The 14,803-nt window shown below is 38.2% G+C and overlaps 1 protein-coding gene across 5 annotated transcripts in view; it reads right to left on the bottom strand.

The window, feature by feature from the left end:
* SLC9A9 (solute carrier family 9 member A9) overlaps window positions 1–14,803 on the bottom strand; it is a 685,847-nt gene that overhangs the window by 293,575 nt on the left and 377,469 nt on the right. The window lies entirely within an intron of this gene.

The following is a 14,803-nucleotide window of genomic DNA, read 5'->3' on the forward strand; positions in this document are numbered from 1 at the left end:
GGGGAAACATGAACAAAAGACTACGTGGTCAACTCTGGGCTTCTCATAGCCAGTGCCAACTGCTTTTTTTTTTTTTTTTTTTTGCATTTTATCCTAAATGCTGGCATATTCGCTCAAACATTTGCTTTTTACTGGGTTCCCTGAGGAACCTGAAGAGGTTCCTGTCATACATAATTTAGTATTGAAAACCATGAGTCACAAACTTAAGAAATCTATAAGGGTTTTGTTGCCCCTGCCAATGCCTCTCCTTGCCAAGCATGAGAGAAAGGTCCTTGTTGGCCCCATGCCTCCCTGACAAAGCTGGGTGTTCTATTTTCTGCTGCTGAAGAATCTAGTGAGTACATCCAAGGCACACGCTCCTTGCAGGTAAGCTGGTCTGTTCTTGTGTGCTTCCTACCCACAGTGGGCCCTCAGCTGCTTCTAGGCTGGCTGCAGGATTGATTTCTTTTTTTTTTTTTTAAGATTTTATTTATTTATTTATTTATTTATTTATTTATTTATTTATTTGACACACAGAGAGAGAGAGAGCACAAGTAGGCAGAGCTGCAGGCAGAGGGAGAGGGAGAAGCAGGTTCCCTGCAGAACAGGGAGCCTGATGTGGGACTCCATCCCAGGACCCTGGGATCATGACCTGAGCCGAAGGCAGACACTTAACGACTGAGCCACCCAGGCACCCCTGCAGGATTGATTTCTTAATCCATCAGTATACCCAGCTTTAAATGCGACATGAAGCCATACATACACTAGGTGTTCCCGGGGGGTAGAAGAGTAGCAACCATGAGACAAATGTTGTTATTTGTCTCTGGGCATTATTCTCTGTTATCACCCCTGAGCTGGGGTAGGGAAGTGGTGAGCATGGCATTTTACTTTGGATTAAAGATTCTATTAATTATGGGAAATTGAGCATAGAGGAGGGCTTTGGGAAAAACACAAGATGTAAGTATTCCTCAAGTCAGACCAAGGGAATCAAATTGAATTTTAAGCAGCAGAATCTTTCCAACTAAAAACACTCATAAATTAAATGCTGATGATTCTTAAGAGTATAGAGATATGTGAACTGAATACTGACATCGCAAATGAATCCACAGTCAAGAATTTTAAGAACCAAGCATTTTTTTTTTTTGTATTTAGACTGTATGCTTCTATTTATATGTTGGTTATTACTTGGATTGGCTTTGGATAAAGTATTGCTAAGACATATTTACCTAATACAAGTGCATAGACATTTACATTACTTATTTCCTTTTAATATGCTTCAAAGTTTTAGGCAAAAGAATAAAAATGACTAGGAAATTTTACCAAGAAATATATATGCAGTAAGCAGTCTATAGATTTTTGGGTAACTTCTCCGTTTCTTAGCCTCTCTTCAGAAATTCTAAGAAAAGGATGCTTATAAAATATTATATATTACTCTTCACAAAAATTCTATTAAAAAACCACCAATACCAGGGAAACTTTTAGGGTACTGAAGCACTTTAAGTACTCTGAGGCACTAGGAAGATTGCCATGCATGTTGTTTTGTTATCAAATATTTTTCTTTCCTTATTTAAAAATGTAATTTACCTATCTCTGCTGATTCTATCGTCTGTTGGAGATTTTTCTGGGTGAGGTTTAGCTGACCCTCCCACTGATGTGGAAACATTTTGATTGTATATTGATTTGCAGAGAAGTGATGAATAAAAAGGGTGGGAGAGTGTGTGGGTAGTGCATAAATGTATTCTGAGAACAAGAAGTGGTAACAAAGAAGTGTTATAAAGGATAGGGAGGAGATTTAAGACTGGCTGAACACCTATGGTGGGCCAAGAATGCACCGTTGTGGTTTTTTTTTTTAATGTCATCTTATTTATTGCATTGATTTATTATTTCACAATAGGCTTAGCACTATTAACCAGCTCTTCCTACTGTCTTCCCCTTCTCAGTAACAGCATTTCCATTCTTCTTGCTGCTCAGGCTAAAATTCTGGATCACCATTTACTTTTCCTCTCTCTGTAGATCAGTGATTTTGTTGGCTTGACCTTTGAAACTTACCTGAACCCAGCCACTTCTCAACACTGCTTCCCCTAACACATTTTCCAAGCCACCATCATTGTTTTTTGCCTAGATTACAGATTCCTGATTGGTCCCCTTGTCTCCCCTGTTAGGCTCCTGCAGTCTAGCTTCCATCCAGCCATAGTGATTCTTTTAAGACAATTGAGATCATGTGAGATCATGTCAGTTCTCTTCCCTAAACTTTGTAATAGATCCCCATGAATAAAAGGCCCTGTAGGATCTAGTCCAGCCCCCTTCTTCCCTTCCCACAGTTCTCTAAGCTCATCTCCTACTATACTCATCCCTTGCTGTACACTATATCCTTGCTAAGCACATTCCACTGCAGGGCCCTTGAGTTCCTGGTTCCTACTGTTTGGAAAGCTCTTCAGATATCCACATGGCTCCCTCCTTCCCTTAAGATATTACACTATCAGATAGGTCTTCTGTATGCATTCTGTAAAAATGATCCCTCCCATCATTCTCTCCTTGCCTATCTTGCTTTGTTCCTTTTAATATTATTTACTGCCACCTAACATTTTATAAATTCCTGCGTTTATTTTCTGCCTTCTAGAATGGCAAAGGAAAGCTCATTGAATGCAGGGGGATTCACTGGTCTCTAACCTTTTGAGCAATGCCAGGCACATGGTAGGCATTCAGTGAGTATTTGTTGAATAAATTAATGCATATTCCTATTCCTATGTAACATGTAAGAAACAAAAGTAATTTACTTAAGGTCACCTTGAAAGGGGCAAAGCTGAGATTCAAAATTTCACAAACTTCCTGTGCTTTACTGCCTGTATCAGACCATCTGTGAATGTTTTAAAGTAATTTTAAACCATCTAAAAAATATCATTTCTGATGTCCCAGGCAAATCGAGATAAGATGATGAAGATTACATATCCGGAGGGGCTGGTATCTTGTTTGAGGATATATTCCCTAGTAGTTTCATTGGTTTTCGTTTCCTTGCCTTCATTAGAACACTAACAGGCAATGTTTCTGCTAATACTTTTTTTTTTTTTTTTAGTTCTGTGTACAGATACGTCCCACAAACAAACAATGAAAAGTGTGCCTATATGACCAGAAGCTTGGTGCTGTAATTAAAAGAAAACAACTGAGTTGATCTAACCTTGAGTATTAGCCTACAAAATCATAATTCTATACCTTAGTAATTAATTAACTCACACAAATTACTGTAGTTAGTATGACTTTTACAAGCCAAAACATATTTTGAAAATGTTTCATCTAAATACACCTATAAATTCTCTGCCATCTAAGTGGATTCAGAGTTGAGAGTTTTCTCTCTTACAAGAGTGGATTTTAGCTGTCACTGTATTTTTGCATCCCTATGCCGGCCAGCACTAGCTGTACTACTGTTATGTAGGGCCCTAGACAACTCTCTCACATGCTCTGTATCTCAGATTCTCAGGTGTACAAGGGGGTACCATTTGGTGCAAGTGAGCAAACTAGCGTCTTGGCTCCTAACCCACCTTCTTGTGCTCTCCCTGTGATCCTGGAGCTGGGGCTCTGCAGACCACATCTTCCTTCCCCAGATCCTGGAGCACTCTGCGGATATGGGCCCCAGAGGAGGCTAGGAGGGGAGAAGAGGCCTTGCTGTCCTCTTGCTTGCCTGCGGCTCCTGTCAGCGGCATCTCACAGTGGTTTTTCACCATAGCTTTCATGTTGCTTCCAGCCCCATGGGCCCCCTCAGAGAAAGCAACAATAGCCAGCCAATGACCTCACAGGTCTGGGTCCCAGCTCAGCAGTTCCCTCTTAGGAACTTCTAGATTCTCTTCCATTTGCTCCTCCTGTCCCAAGTTGCTTCCTGCAATTACTACCTGGATAGCCTCAGTGCCCGCTTTGTCCTTTTTCAGCTCTCTACCACCTATACACCCAATCTCCTGCATTAAACTCTGGGCTTAGCCAGCCGGTTCCTCTTTTTCTGACTGAATCCTGACCAGTACTCTCTTGTGGGTCCCTTCTCATCCTAAACGTTGATTGTTCTCAGAAACCATTGAAGGTTTGTCATCTGGTAATAAAATCCATTTGCTCTGCACCCTCCTGTTATAACTGGACAATGGAGGATGCCAATGGCAGCTGAGATGCTGTGCCAAGCCCCCAAAGACTGGACTCAGTCTCCTTTCAATCCTACTTATGGTTAGAATTGGCATTTTAAAAAAGTGTGAATTTGAGCCACTAGATTGGAACAAAAGACTTGGGGGAAGGAGGTAAGTTAGGCTGAGAACTATTAAAGAGGCATGGGTTCCACCTGGACATGTGTCTTCTGATTCCCAATCACATGATCTTTCCAAAATACGAGCACTGTCCTACAATGGAGTGGCTGCCTTGAAGTGTGAGAAGTTCCCTATCATTTGAAATGCTTGGGTTGAATGATTGTCTACCAGAGCTGCTGTGGGAAAAAAAATTTTCATAAAGGAAGGGTTTGAATATCCTCCAGTTCCCTGGGTCTGTCATTTTCCTATATACTATTTTGTTAGTTTACTAGGATTAACACCTCAATTTAGCCTTTTTTTTTTTTTAAGGACGAGGAACTAACGCTGGTTCCAAATGAAACCTTTAGACATTTTCAGTAGAGGCAGCCCAACTTTCTCAAAAGGTAAAGACTAGATAAACTTTCAAATATCCTGTTAGACAGACAACTCTTCCAAAATAAAATTTTAAAATACAACATTACCATACCCTCTAATCATAAAAACTTAATTTTTTCAAGTGACCTATGAGGTTTAAAGATAAACTCAGGAAGTCTCCTCTGTGTAGAAAGAAGATGTTTCTAAATCTTTAGACCACAAACCTTCAGGTCAAACGACACTGAATACGGTGAATTCTGATGTCACTGTCCAAGTGACAGATGCAGCTCACCTCAGAGGAACCCACTTCCTTTCTTCTCTCTTGCTGTTTCTCACCTCTCTGTTTGGCTTGTCCTTGTCACTTCCAGGCTGTGCTTAACTTACAGTATCCTACTGTCCTTCCCCTACATCAGAAGCTTCTTGACCCCACCTGAAAGTTCAGCTATGGCCCAAGAATCTGGATTAAGCAAGAGAGATTTCGAAACTCTACCTAATGCCTCTGGAATGTCAATGTACATTGGAATCACCTGGGAATCTTGTTAAGATGCAGATTCTGCTTCAGTAGGTTTGGTGTGGAGCCCATGATTCTGCATTTTATACTACCAGGGATGTCCGTGCACTGGTCCTAGCATCACGCTTTGAGAAGCAAATCTCCGACCAACACTTTGGTATTAAGTATCAATTCACCTTTGCTATGGCTTGGCTTTGACCTTGCATGGTCCAAAATGTCTTTTGCTAACTATAAAAAATTTTTTTTAAATTTTATTTCTTTGTTTTAGTCTCTATTTTTTCTTTCTGTAACTTTCCAGAATTGAAATGATTCCATGAAGTAATTTCAGTTTCATGGGACAATTATCTATCAAGGACATTTGAAGAGTTTAAATTTTTTTCTTTATATTAGAATTATTTATTTTTAATCCCAGCACTACTAGAATGTGAAAGAAATTATTTGCAAGGAATAAAATTGATAATATATTTTGCTATCAAACAGTTTAATAATTTTCCCCCTCAAAAAAAAAAGCAATAGGGCGCCTGGGTGGCTCAGTTGGTTAAGCGACTGCCTTCGGCTCAGGTCATGATCCTGGAGTCCCAGGATCGAGTCCCGCATCGGGCTCCCTGCTCGGCAGGGAGTCTGCTTCTCCCTCTGACCCTCCTCCCTCTCATGCTCTCTGTATCTCATTCTCTCTGTCTCAAATAAATAAATAAAATCTTTAAAAAAAAAAAGCAATAAATCACATTCTTCAATCACAATGCTATAAAATTGGAAATTAACAAAAAAAGCATATCAACAAAAATGTAACCATTAGGGGTTTTTAACTGTATTCTTGTAGATGAAATTGGAGTTGAAGATGAAATCAAATTTGAAATTTTAGCTTATGTAGAAATAAATAACAGTAAGTATAGAGTACATTTCTTATCAAAGCCAATGAGATTAAACCAGATTATTCAGAGGGAAGTTTATAGTCTTGCATGCATTCCATTAGGAAAAAAAATAAAAGAATTGGACTATTTTACCTCAAGAAGCTAGACAAGAGACATAACAATGGACCCAAAGAAAGTAGAATTAAAAACCTAATAAAAGAAAAATGAAAACAAAATAGTCAAAGAGAAAATATAAAAACTAGACTGGGTCAGTAAATTTAAGAATTGTAAAGTAACAGTGTGGTTTATGCCTCTCAGGGCCTGGGGTCTGTCAGGTCTCCACCCTTCCCAGGCTGCCGTTCTCTGGTCATGGCTTCAGGCAGAAAAGTGGTGACGTTGGTCAATGGCTTCACCCATTTAAGAGTCAATTTTCTCATTTGGATAGCACCCGATCTGTCTTACAGGTCTGTTCTGAGCAATGTCATGGATATTAACATGCTTCATAAACTAAACATAAGTACATCCTAGATTTTACTATAATTACTAGAAGTAGATGAAGGGAAGAAGACATGAAAAGAAGAAGTAACTTAGAGAAGCTCATTCTATGGGTAGACACAACAATACTTCCTGTTTAATACATTGCTGGGGGAAGAAGTACAAAGAATCTAGTACATGTCTTGCATATTCTATACCCTTAATCATTATTTTTTGCCATATCTTCCACAGTAACTCCTGTGTCAAGGAAAAACAAATGAAAATGTGCTCCTTAGTCCTAGTAATCCAAACTTAGACAATTCTCAGTAATACTACAGTTAAGGTACTAGTTTTTTGCAAGTTACCTTGGGTATCTGCTATCATCTACTCAAATTCTATTTATCTATGGAGGTCATTCAGTGAGCAAAGCACAGTTTATGGCTATGGGGGACACAAGGATGAATAAACTGGGTCTTAGACCTCAGGCAGCTTTATATCTCCTCACAGAGACAACATGTACACAAAGACATCTAATAGCAGGTATAATGTAGTAGGTGACAAGAAAACAGAAATCCTGAGAGAGTGTGATTTCTTTTGGGCTGGGGAAGGTGTAAGAGAAATGGGGAAATTTTTTCTAAAAGATGCAGAGGCATTTGGGCCTTGAAAGATGAGAAGAGTTGGAGGATGCAAGGTCAGGAGCAAGGAAGTGTGAGTGAAGGGAGAGAGGCAGGAGACTGTGGGGCATGTGTGAGAAACATGCAGTTTATCTGCACACTTTGGGTTTTAATCAAGTATAGGTTAGGACATAAATACAAATAGAATTAATTGATTAATTACATTTTTCTGAATAAAAAACTTAATAAAAGAAACAATTATCACAGTGTATTAATTGTCAAACTACTGTAAGCACAAAAGCATTTATCTTACATGTTTTATTAGTCCTTTTATAAAAATTAGAAATATGAAACATCCAGTATGTATGTCCTATGCAGGCAAACATTGTTACATTTTCCTTCCCAACAAAAGTAAAAACTGATCATTCTCTTTCCATCTCTGCTGCAACAACAAGCAATCACTAAATCCAACTGCTACAGTTGCATGTCTAAGATCTTGGATTCAAGTTCTATTTATGGGGTCCTGTGGCATTGATGGATGGAATCAAGTACATACATCTGAGTCCACAGAGAGTGGAACATGCTCACAAATATCTGAGATCTGAAATAACAAGGAGCTCTGAAAGAAATCAAGAAGTGGCCTAGAAAAAATAATAATACTTTCTGACTCGTGTGTATTGCCTTTTGCTGTTTGCACGGTGAGACTTCAGTGGTGTACAAGATCCCGAAAGGGCTGGCGGCAGGGACTCATTTATGAAATTTTAAACAAGAACTAGAACCAATATTTTATGACACTAGCTAAAAGAGCTGTTTGAGAAACCACAAAGAAGTACACAGTTAAATTCAAATTAATTGGCAAGCAAAGAAATTTAGGAAACAGCATGAGGAGGTCCATAATTCGTTGGGAAAAATAATGATTCTGCTGGCAAGTTCATTCTTTCCACAGACATCAATTTTCATAGGACAATTAACACCTTATGGTTAACAGAGTGCCATGTACACTGTTCTCCTTGATTCCCATTTCTGGACCCTTTCAGAGAGCATTAGTACTAATAATACTGTATATGTATATATATATATATATATGCATACATATAAACATAAGCTTACATGATCAAGGTTCAGTGTGTGGTTGTAAATTATATAAGGAGAAATGTATTACATTGGACATCAAGAGGCCTGGGATCTATCTGGTCACAGTTCATCCACTTGGTTGACTTGTGCAATTTAAATTCGTTGCCTGGTCCCTTGTTTTCTTCTCAATGAATGAAAGAAGATGGTCTGCATTAGTATTCATCAAGTTGGAATATACAAGAAAACCCACTGAAAGATGGAAGAAAATAGAAAAACATCGGTTTTTAATTAGAATTTTTGTGTGTTTTCAAGTATGTAAGTACTTTTGTGGGCAAAAATTACACTTGTGTGCAGATAGGTGTATGATAAGGCTATTTTATTTTATTTATTTTTTTGCCAATAAGGGTCAAGAAACCCTGGCAAACACTGCTCTAGATGATCTCTAAGCACTTTTCAATCTTAAATGTCTGTGATCTGAGTGGCTCAGTTTTTACATTTGCTTCAAGGTCTGCATATATGGAATTGAAGAATTACATGGGGTCCCTCAGCTTCAAGTTGACCTCCTGCCAGCTAGATTACCAGGAGTCTCCCTCTTGACCTAGATCTCCTCAAGCACTGGGTCTACGCCCTGCCTCTTTGTATTGCCCGCAACTCCCATAACAGTGCCAACAGATATCAGGCGCTTGGAAATGCAGGTTGGTCAAAAGAATGAATCTCTATTTCAAAAAATATTCATCTGCTGTGAAAAGAGAATGCAAGAGAAATTAGTTTTTGATCCTCACATACAAATAGATGTTTATCTGGATTTATTAGTGGCAGGGTCCATTTTCTTCTAATATTTAAATTTTCTTATTCAAGAGTATTGTCACCTACAGTCTCTGTTACTGATAACATTATTCAGTAGTTGTTTTTTCATTAAAAGTTGATGAAGCCTTCAGATACAGAAGCTGAAAAATAAACGTCTGTCATAAGGAGCATGATTTTCTTTGACATTAAGTGCAGACTTGAGGGGTTTCTAAGACTGAAGAATATTGCATTTTTGGACAGGATATATTGATTATATTATCAGAACACAGAAAGAGAGTGAGAGAGAGAAAAAAATGTGTTTTGCTCTCAAATGGTACTCTGTGGGGTTTTTAAGTTGATGGGTTATTTTTCCATGCCATGCTTTTATTTATTTTTGATCTAGTAAAAAGAGACATTTCTGACAGGTTTCCTACCACCACCGCTGAACGTGAACCTGGAACTGAGAAGTCCAAGATTTAAAGAAATGGAAAACTCCTTCAGGGAATATGAAAGATTCCAAGTTTCCAAAGAGTACAATTACTGTCTGGTTCACCATATTTGGCAATGCCACAGTTGGCAGATTAATCATGAGTCTGTGGAATATAAGAACATCAATATAGAAAACAGCACGAATCTATGTTCTTATTTCTTGTTTCTCCAGTGCAGTGTGGGCATGCATTTAAGAGTTACTTCCTGTCTATGTTGCAAGGTTTATAAATTTCCATTTAAAACAAAAAGCTCGTTCAAAATACAGCAGTGGGTATTTATGCAAATTAAATTGGGGTCTGGAGAAGAAGAAAAAACACTTTTTCATTTATATCCCTGCTATTCCATCTCAAGCCTTGGTGTTCACCAAGCTTACCAACTTCTTTCAGTTTTCATTTCCTTGGAGTCAGCTAACACATTTACATCCATCACCTAAATGTCTAACGAACAACCTCACCCAAGGTGTCCATGTCCAATTGCCCATCATACCCTTCCATGTAGTTTCCACATTTGCATAGAATCTAGAAGACTTTTGAGTGAAATAATTTTTGTGTCTTCCTTTCTATTGCATGTATTCACTCATGTATACCCCCCATTTTGGTGGAATGAACCATTGATCAAGCTGATACAGGGACCTGGGAATTATACTTGACTGTACTTTCTCCTTCACCTATGTGTTATATATTTGTGCCATCTACCTTCTGAGAATCTTCTACATGCCTATGAAGAAAACGGGTTTTTGAGAAAGAAAGAACTTTCTTTTCTTCCTCCTATGCCTCTTGACACCATGAGGAGACATTAAACAATGACTGAAAACATTTACAGTGAAAAAAGCAGGGGTAAATTTGTCCACTACTCAAGTTACATGTGCAAGGTTGTTTGAATATTGAAATGATGAGCTATTCAGTTCAAGAAAGTGCAGGTGTGAGTTAATGAGTTATTATGTGAGGAGATGTACTTTACACCTGTGTTTATTGAGATGGCAACGTTGCATGTTTGCCCTTGGTTCAGTGTGTTGGTTAACTAATCCCCTTGAGAATTTTGGATGCCTATTACTACAGTTTGAATGCCCAATATTCTGAGCCTCCAGGTTTTATTTTTGGCTTGGAAAATACTCAGTGCACCTCATTTGTTGGAGAATTGTTGGCTAATTAAGTTGGATTCACAAGGTTCTGACAATATGAAAGCATGAGCAGTTTTAAGCGAAGAGCTGTCACCTAATGTCATGCCCTTAGAAGATGAAACTGGCCAGTTTCATTTTAAGAAGCAATTCAAACCAAGTCCCCTCCTAGTGATTTGTTTTGTTTACTGAGATCTAGAAACATATCTTCCATCGAGTCATGCGATGCATCACTGGCAAGCCAAATGGAACACATTCACCTCTAAGCTAAAGCCTTCTTAAGAGCTTCAGACAATTTTTTTTTTCCAAGCTAAGAGATGCTGGAGATAAAAAGTAATGAGCCAACTTACTCAGATAGAGCGAAGTCTCAACATGTCCAGGAATAGTCATTTCATTTGGAGATCTTACTTCTTTGTCTATTGTAAATAAGAAGGACTTTCTCAAGTTCTCCTTTTCCTGACTACTTACTCTACAGAAGCCTTTCAAGAATTGACCTGATAGATAAGCAGAACCTGAGCTTCCAAGTGTCAACTTTTGCTTATCACGACAATGTAATTAGGCCCTTTTCATTTGAGAACAACAGGAGAACATGCCTTGAGTGATGGGATCGAGATGAATTAATGGTTTATGTTGTGTCTGATGTCTGTGTGTGCTGAGTGCCTCTTTTAGACATCTTTGTCAATTCCCTTAGGAAATGGGCCAGAGCATCACAGGCTTCCATCCATTTAATAAAATTTTCAGAGTTTCTTACTGTCTAGAATTGGCACAGAAAACCCAATTACTTAGTAATCAGGACTTTTTTTTCTTTCAGGTTTTTATATGTTTATTTTCTTAGGTGGAGCTCATTTGAAGGTGAGTAAATAGTGAGCTATACTATTTAACTTCTTGTATGAGAAAATGAGGTATGCCAGTGGCCTCTCTCTCCCTCCTTTGCCTTCAGTGGACATAAAATATGCCCCAGGAATCTAAAAATGGAAGCTGTCTTTATTACAGCAGTGCCTGGAAGCAGAGAAATCATTAGACACGGTGTCAATGTTGCCATTAGAAATCTTACTCTTCGTGTTTAATGACAGTCTCTGAAAGTTTGCTTCTGGCAAAAACCTGACCTCCAAAGTCTCAGCTGGGAAACAGATTATAAAAATGAATTTTCAAACAACCTGTCCAGCTGTGCTTTTTGGTTATCTTTATAAACTGAAAAGCAGCTTCTATGACAGGATTCAATTCCATTAGAGATTATGCTATAAATAATACTGCTGAATTATTTTCAATATTCAATTTAAAATTATGGCTCAGTAACCCAGTGACTTTTAGAAAATAGAACTCTGCACAAGAAAAATTCTCCCTGATCAGAAATTAGGTACGCATGTGTAGCAGGTACCTCAGAGAGAGAATACCTTGGGGTCATATATTTACTCAAAAGCCACATTTTGAACATATACAATGTCCTTCCATTACAAAATAATAAAATCCTTTTACCTTAGCAGTAAAGAAAATTGAGATACCAATTGCTAGGATGACTTATGCCAATCCCTCAGCCAGTGAGCCAAAGAGCCAGAAACTAGAGACATATCCCTAAAGTGGCTGATTTTGTAAGTAGGGCAGACACATCCATATACATTCTCTTTCTATGCTCTCCTGGCTTGTAAGAACTTCCTAAAGTCCATTTCTATCTATACACTCTCATCCTCTAGAAAGACTTCTCACTTGCATTTGACATTCTGCCCAGTCTTCCCAAATAAAAGTTTTCTCAAACTGCACTTGTATATTTCCAACAGCAGAGAATCAAACTTCTGGGTAATAGAAATGCCAACTTTCATTTGCATGTCTAAAAGCCACTTGTTTCCATAAAACTAAGTTCTTCTATGTGACCATTGAACATTTGCAGGTGCAACTTCCAAGTGACTGAGATGAGGCGGCTGCAAATGTGGCCCTTGAAGTGAAAGATAATCAAAATAAATCAAATGATCATCATCAAATTAGTAAAACTGAGAGTGAAAGCAGAAGATGCGGTAATGAGCAAGCCCCCCCCCCGAAGTGTTCATAATGAATCTTATAAGAAGCTGAATTGAAAATGATAATGAACACTGTGCAAACTGTCTTTAAAAGCTTGAGCCTTTTGTTTGCCTATCACTGTGCATCTGGCATAAGAGGTGTCCTAGTCTAGAGGCTGCACTGTCTTTGAGCCTCTTTCCCTTCTGATCTGTCACCAAGTTATGCAGTTTCTTTTGTGGAAATCCATCATGGATTATTCCTTCCCTTGTACCATTTAGGCTTCTTTGTTCGCAAGCAATAAACACTGATTCTGGCTACTGTAATCAGAAAAGAATTTACTGGAGGGAAGAGTGATAGCTCTCAGAAAACATACACAAAGGCAGCCCCAGGAATCTGTTTCAGGAATAAATAGGGGGTTTCAACAGGGCTTTGCTGTTGGAAAGAACAGGTGCCAAAACAGTCATACATCCTTCTATCTCCCTCCTAAATGATCACATCCTAAGGGAAGACTGTCTGATTGACCTCACTTTTGATGTCCCTATTCTCTTTGGCAGGGGAGGATGAGACACCTTGATCAACAAGATGGTATCTGATGGAGGAGGAATAGTTCCCTAAGCAACATCAGGATGCTATTACCAGTGAAAAAGAGAATGGGTGCTGGGTAGCCCAAATCAACATATGTCTACTATATTCCTCTCAGCTAGGCTCTTGTTTCCTCAGGTCTACATGTCTCTATTTTCTTTTTTTTTAAGATTTTATTTATTTATTTGACAGAGAGAGACACAGCGAGAGAGGGAACACAAGCAGGGGGAGTGGGAGAGGGAGAAGCAGGCTCCCCACAGAGCAGGGAGCCCGATGCGGGACTCAATCCCAGGACCCTGGGATCATGACCTGAGCCGAAGGCAGTCGCTTAACCAACTGAGCCACCCAGGTGCCCCTACATGTCTCTATTTTAACCTAATAATTAGGGAAATGAAATTGCAGATTGATGTAATTTATAGTATATTCTTTCGTTGATGTATGAATCTGCCCTGGAATATCCTGACCAATGGACAAATGCAATCTTTCAGTATATTCTCAGGCATAAGGCACTCATTATCTTATAAAGCAGTCTGTTAATCAGATTTTGGAAATTTTTCCTCTTGTTGAGCTAAAATCATTCATTCCATTGCTCAAAAGACAGTGAGTGCCCAGAATGCTTCAGCCATACTTCTGGTGCTGACATAGCTTTGGCAGACCTGATAGTCTGATGCAACTTCAGCCGATCAATCCTAATTCTACACATCAGTTCTAGCTCAAGGTTTCAAAACTACAGAGAGTAAATCCAATAGCCTAGTGAAGTCTAGGTGCATGTAAACAAACAGAAGCCAGGTGGAAACTATAATGGAAGAAGTTTTGATTCATCATAATACCCTCAAATATAAAATAGTTTAAGAAGTACTTAACATGAAATTTGTAGATTGAATGTGAAGACAACTATAAAAATTTACTAAGGGCCATAAAAGATGACTTGAATAAATGGAGAGACATAACATATTTCTGGGTGGGAAGACTCAACATTGTAAAAACACCACTTCTCAAATTAGTCTAAATATTTAATGCAACTGCAATCATAATCTCAGTTATTTTCTGCTTAAAACCTAACAAAGTTATTTTCAAGTCCATCTGGAACAATAAATATGTGAGTATAGCAAAGAAGTTCTTGAAAATGGGGAAGGGAGGGTGAGGGATTGATCTACTAGATTTTAAAATGAACAATAAAGCTGAAATCAGATTAAAACAGTGAAGACCAAAATTTCAGTGGTACAATAGAAAACCCAGAACATACATACACATATATGTATCTACAGACATGGGCATTATATTATAAATACATAGGTTATGGTTGAAGGGTGTTAGGACAAGGAAGATAAATCCTTGCTATATCCTGTACTACATATCAAAACAAATTCCAGTTGGATTCCAATGCAAAAACAAAACTACTAAAAGAAAGTATGCATTATCATTGATAAACACTTAGGTTTCCTATGAAAAAATTAATAAAATCTTGGGCTTTCTAAGCTGGAGATAAAATTAACCGCATGAAGTTGAAAATGTCCATACTATCCCTTTCCCTTACTAAACCAACAAAATATAACATATTTAAGAGATAAAATCACAAATTGGAGAATATTTATAGCTTACATGACAGTCAAAGGGTTAATTTTTTTAAATAAATAAAAAGCTCCTAAAATTCAAAGTGACAAATGTAAGCATCTCAGTAGGAAAAAGGACTAAGGGCA

This window comes from Mirounga leonina, unplaced genomic scaffold (assembly GCF_011800145.1).
Source record: "Mirounga leonina isolate KUSES-001 unplaced genomic scaffold, KU_Mleo_1.0 Mir_115, whole genome shotgun sequence".
NCBI classification, from domain to species: Eukaryota; Metazoa; Chordata; class Mammalia; order Carnivora; family Phocidae; genus Mirounga; species Mirounga leonina.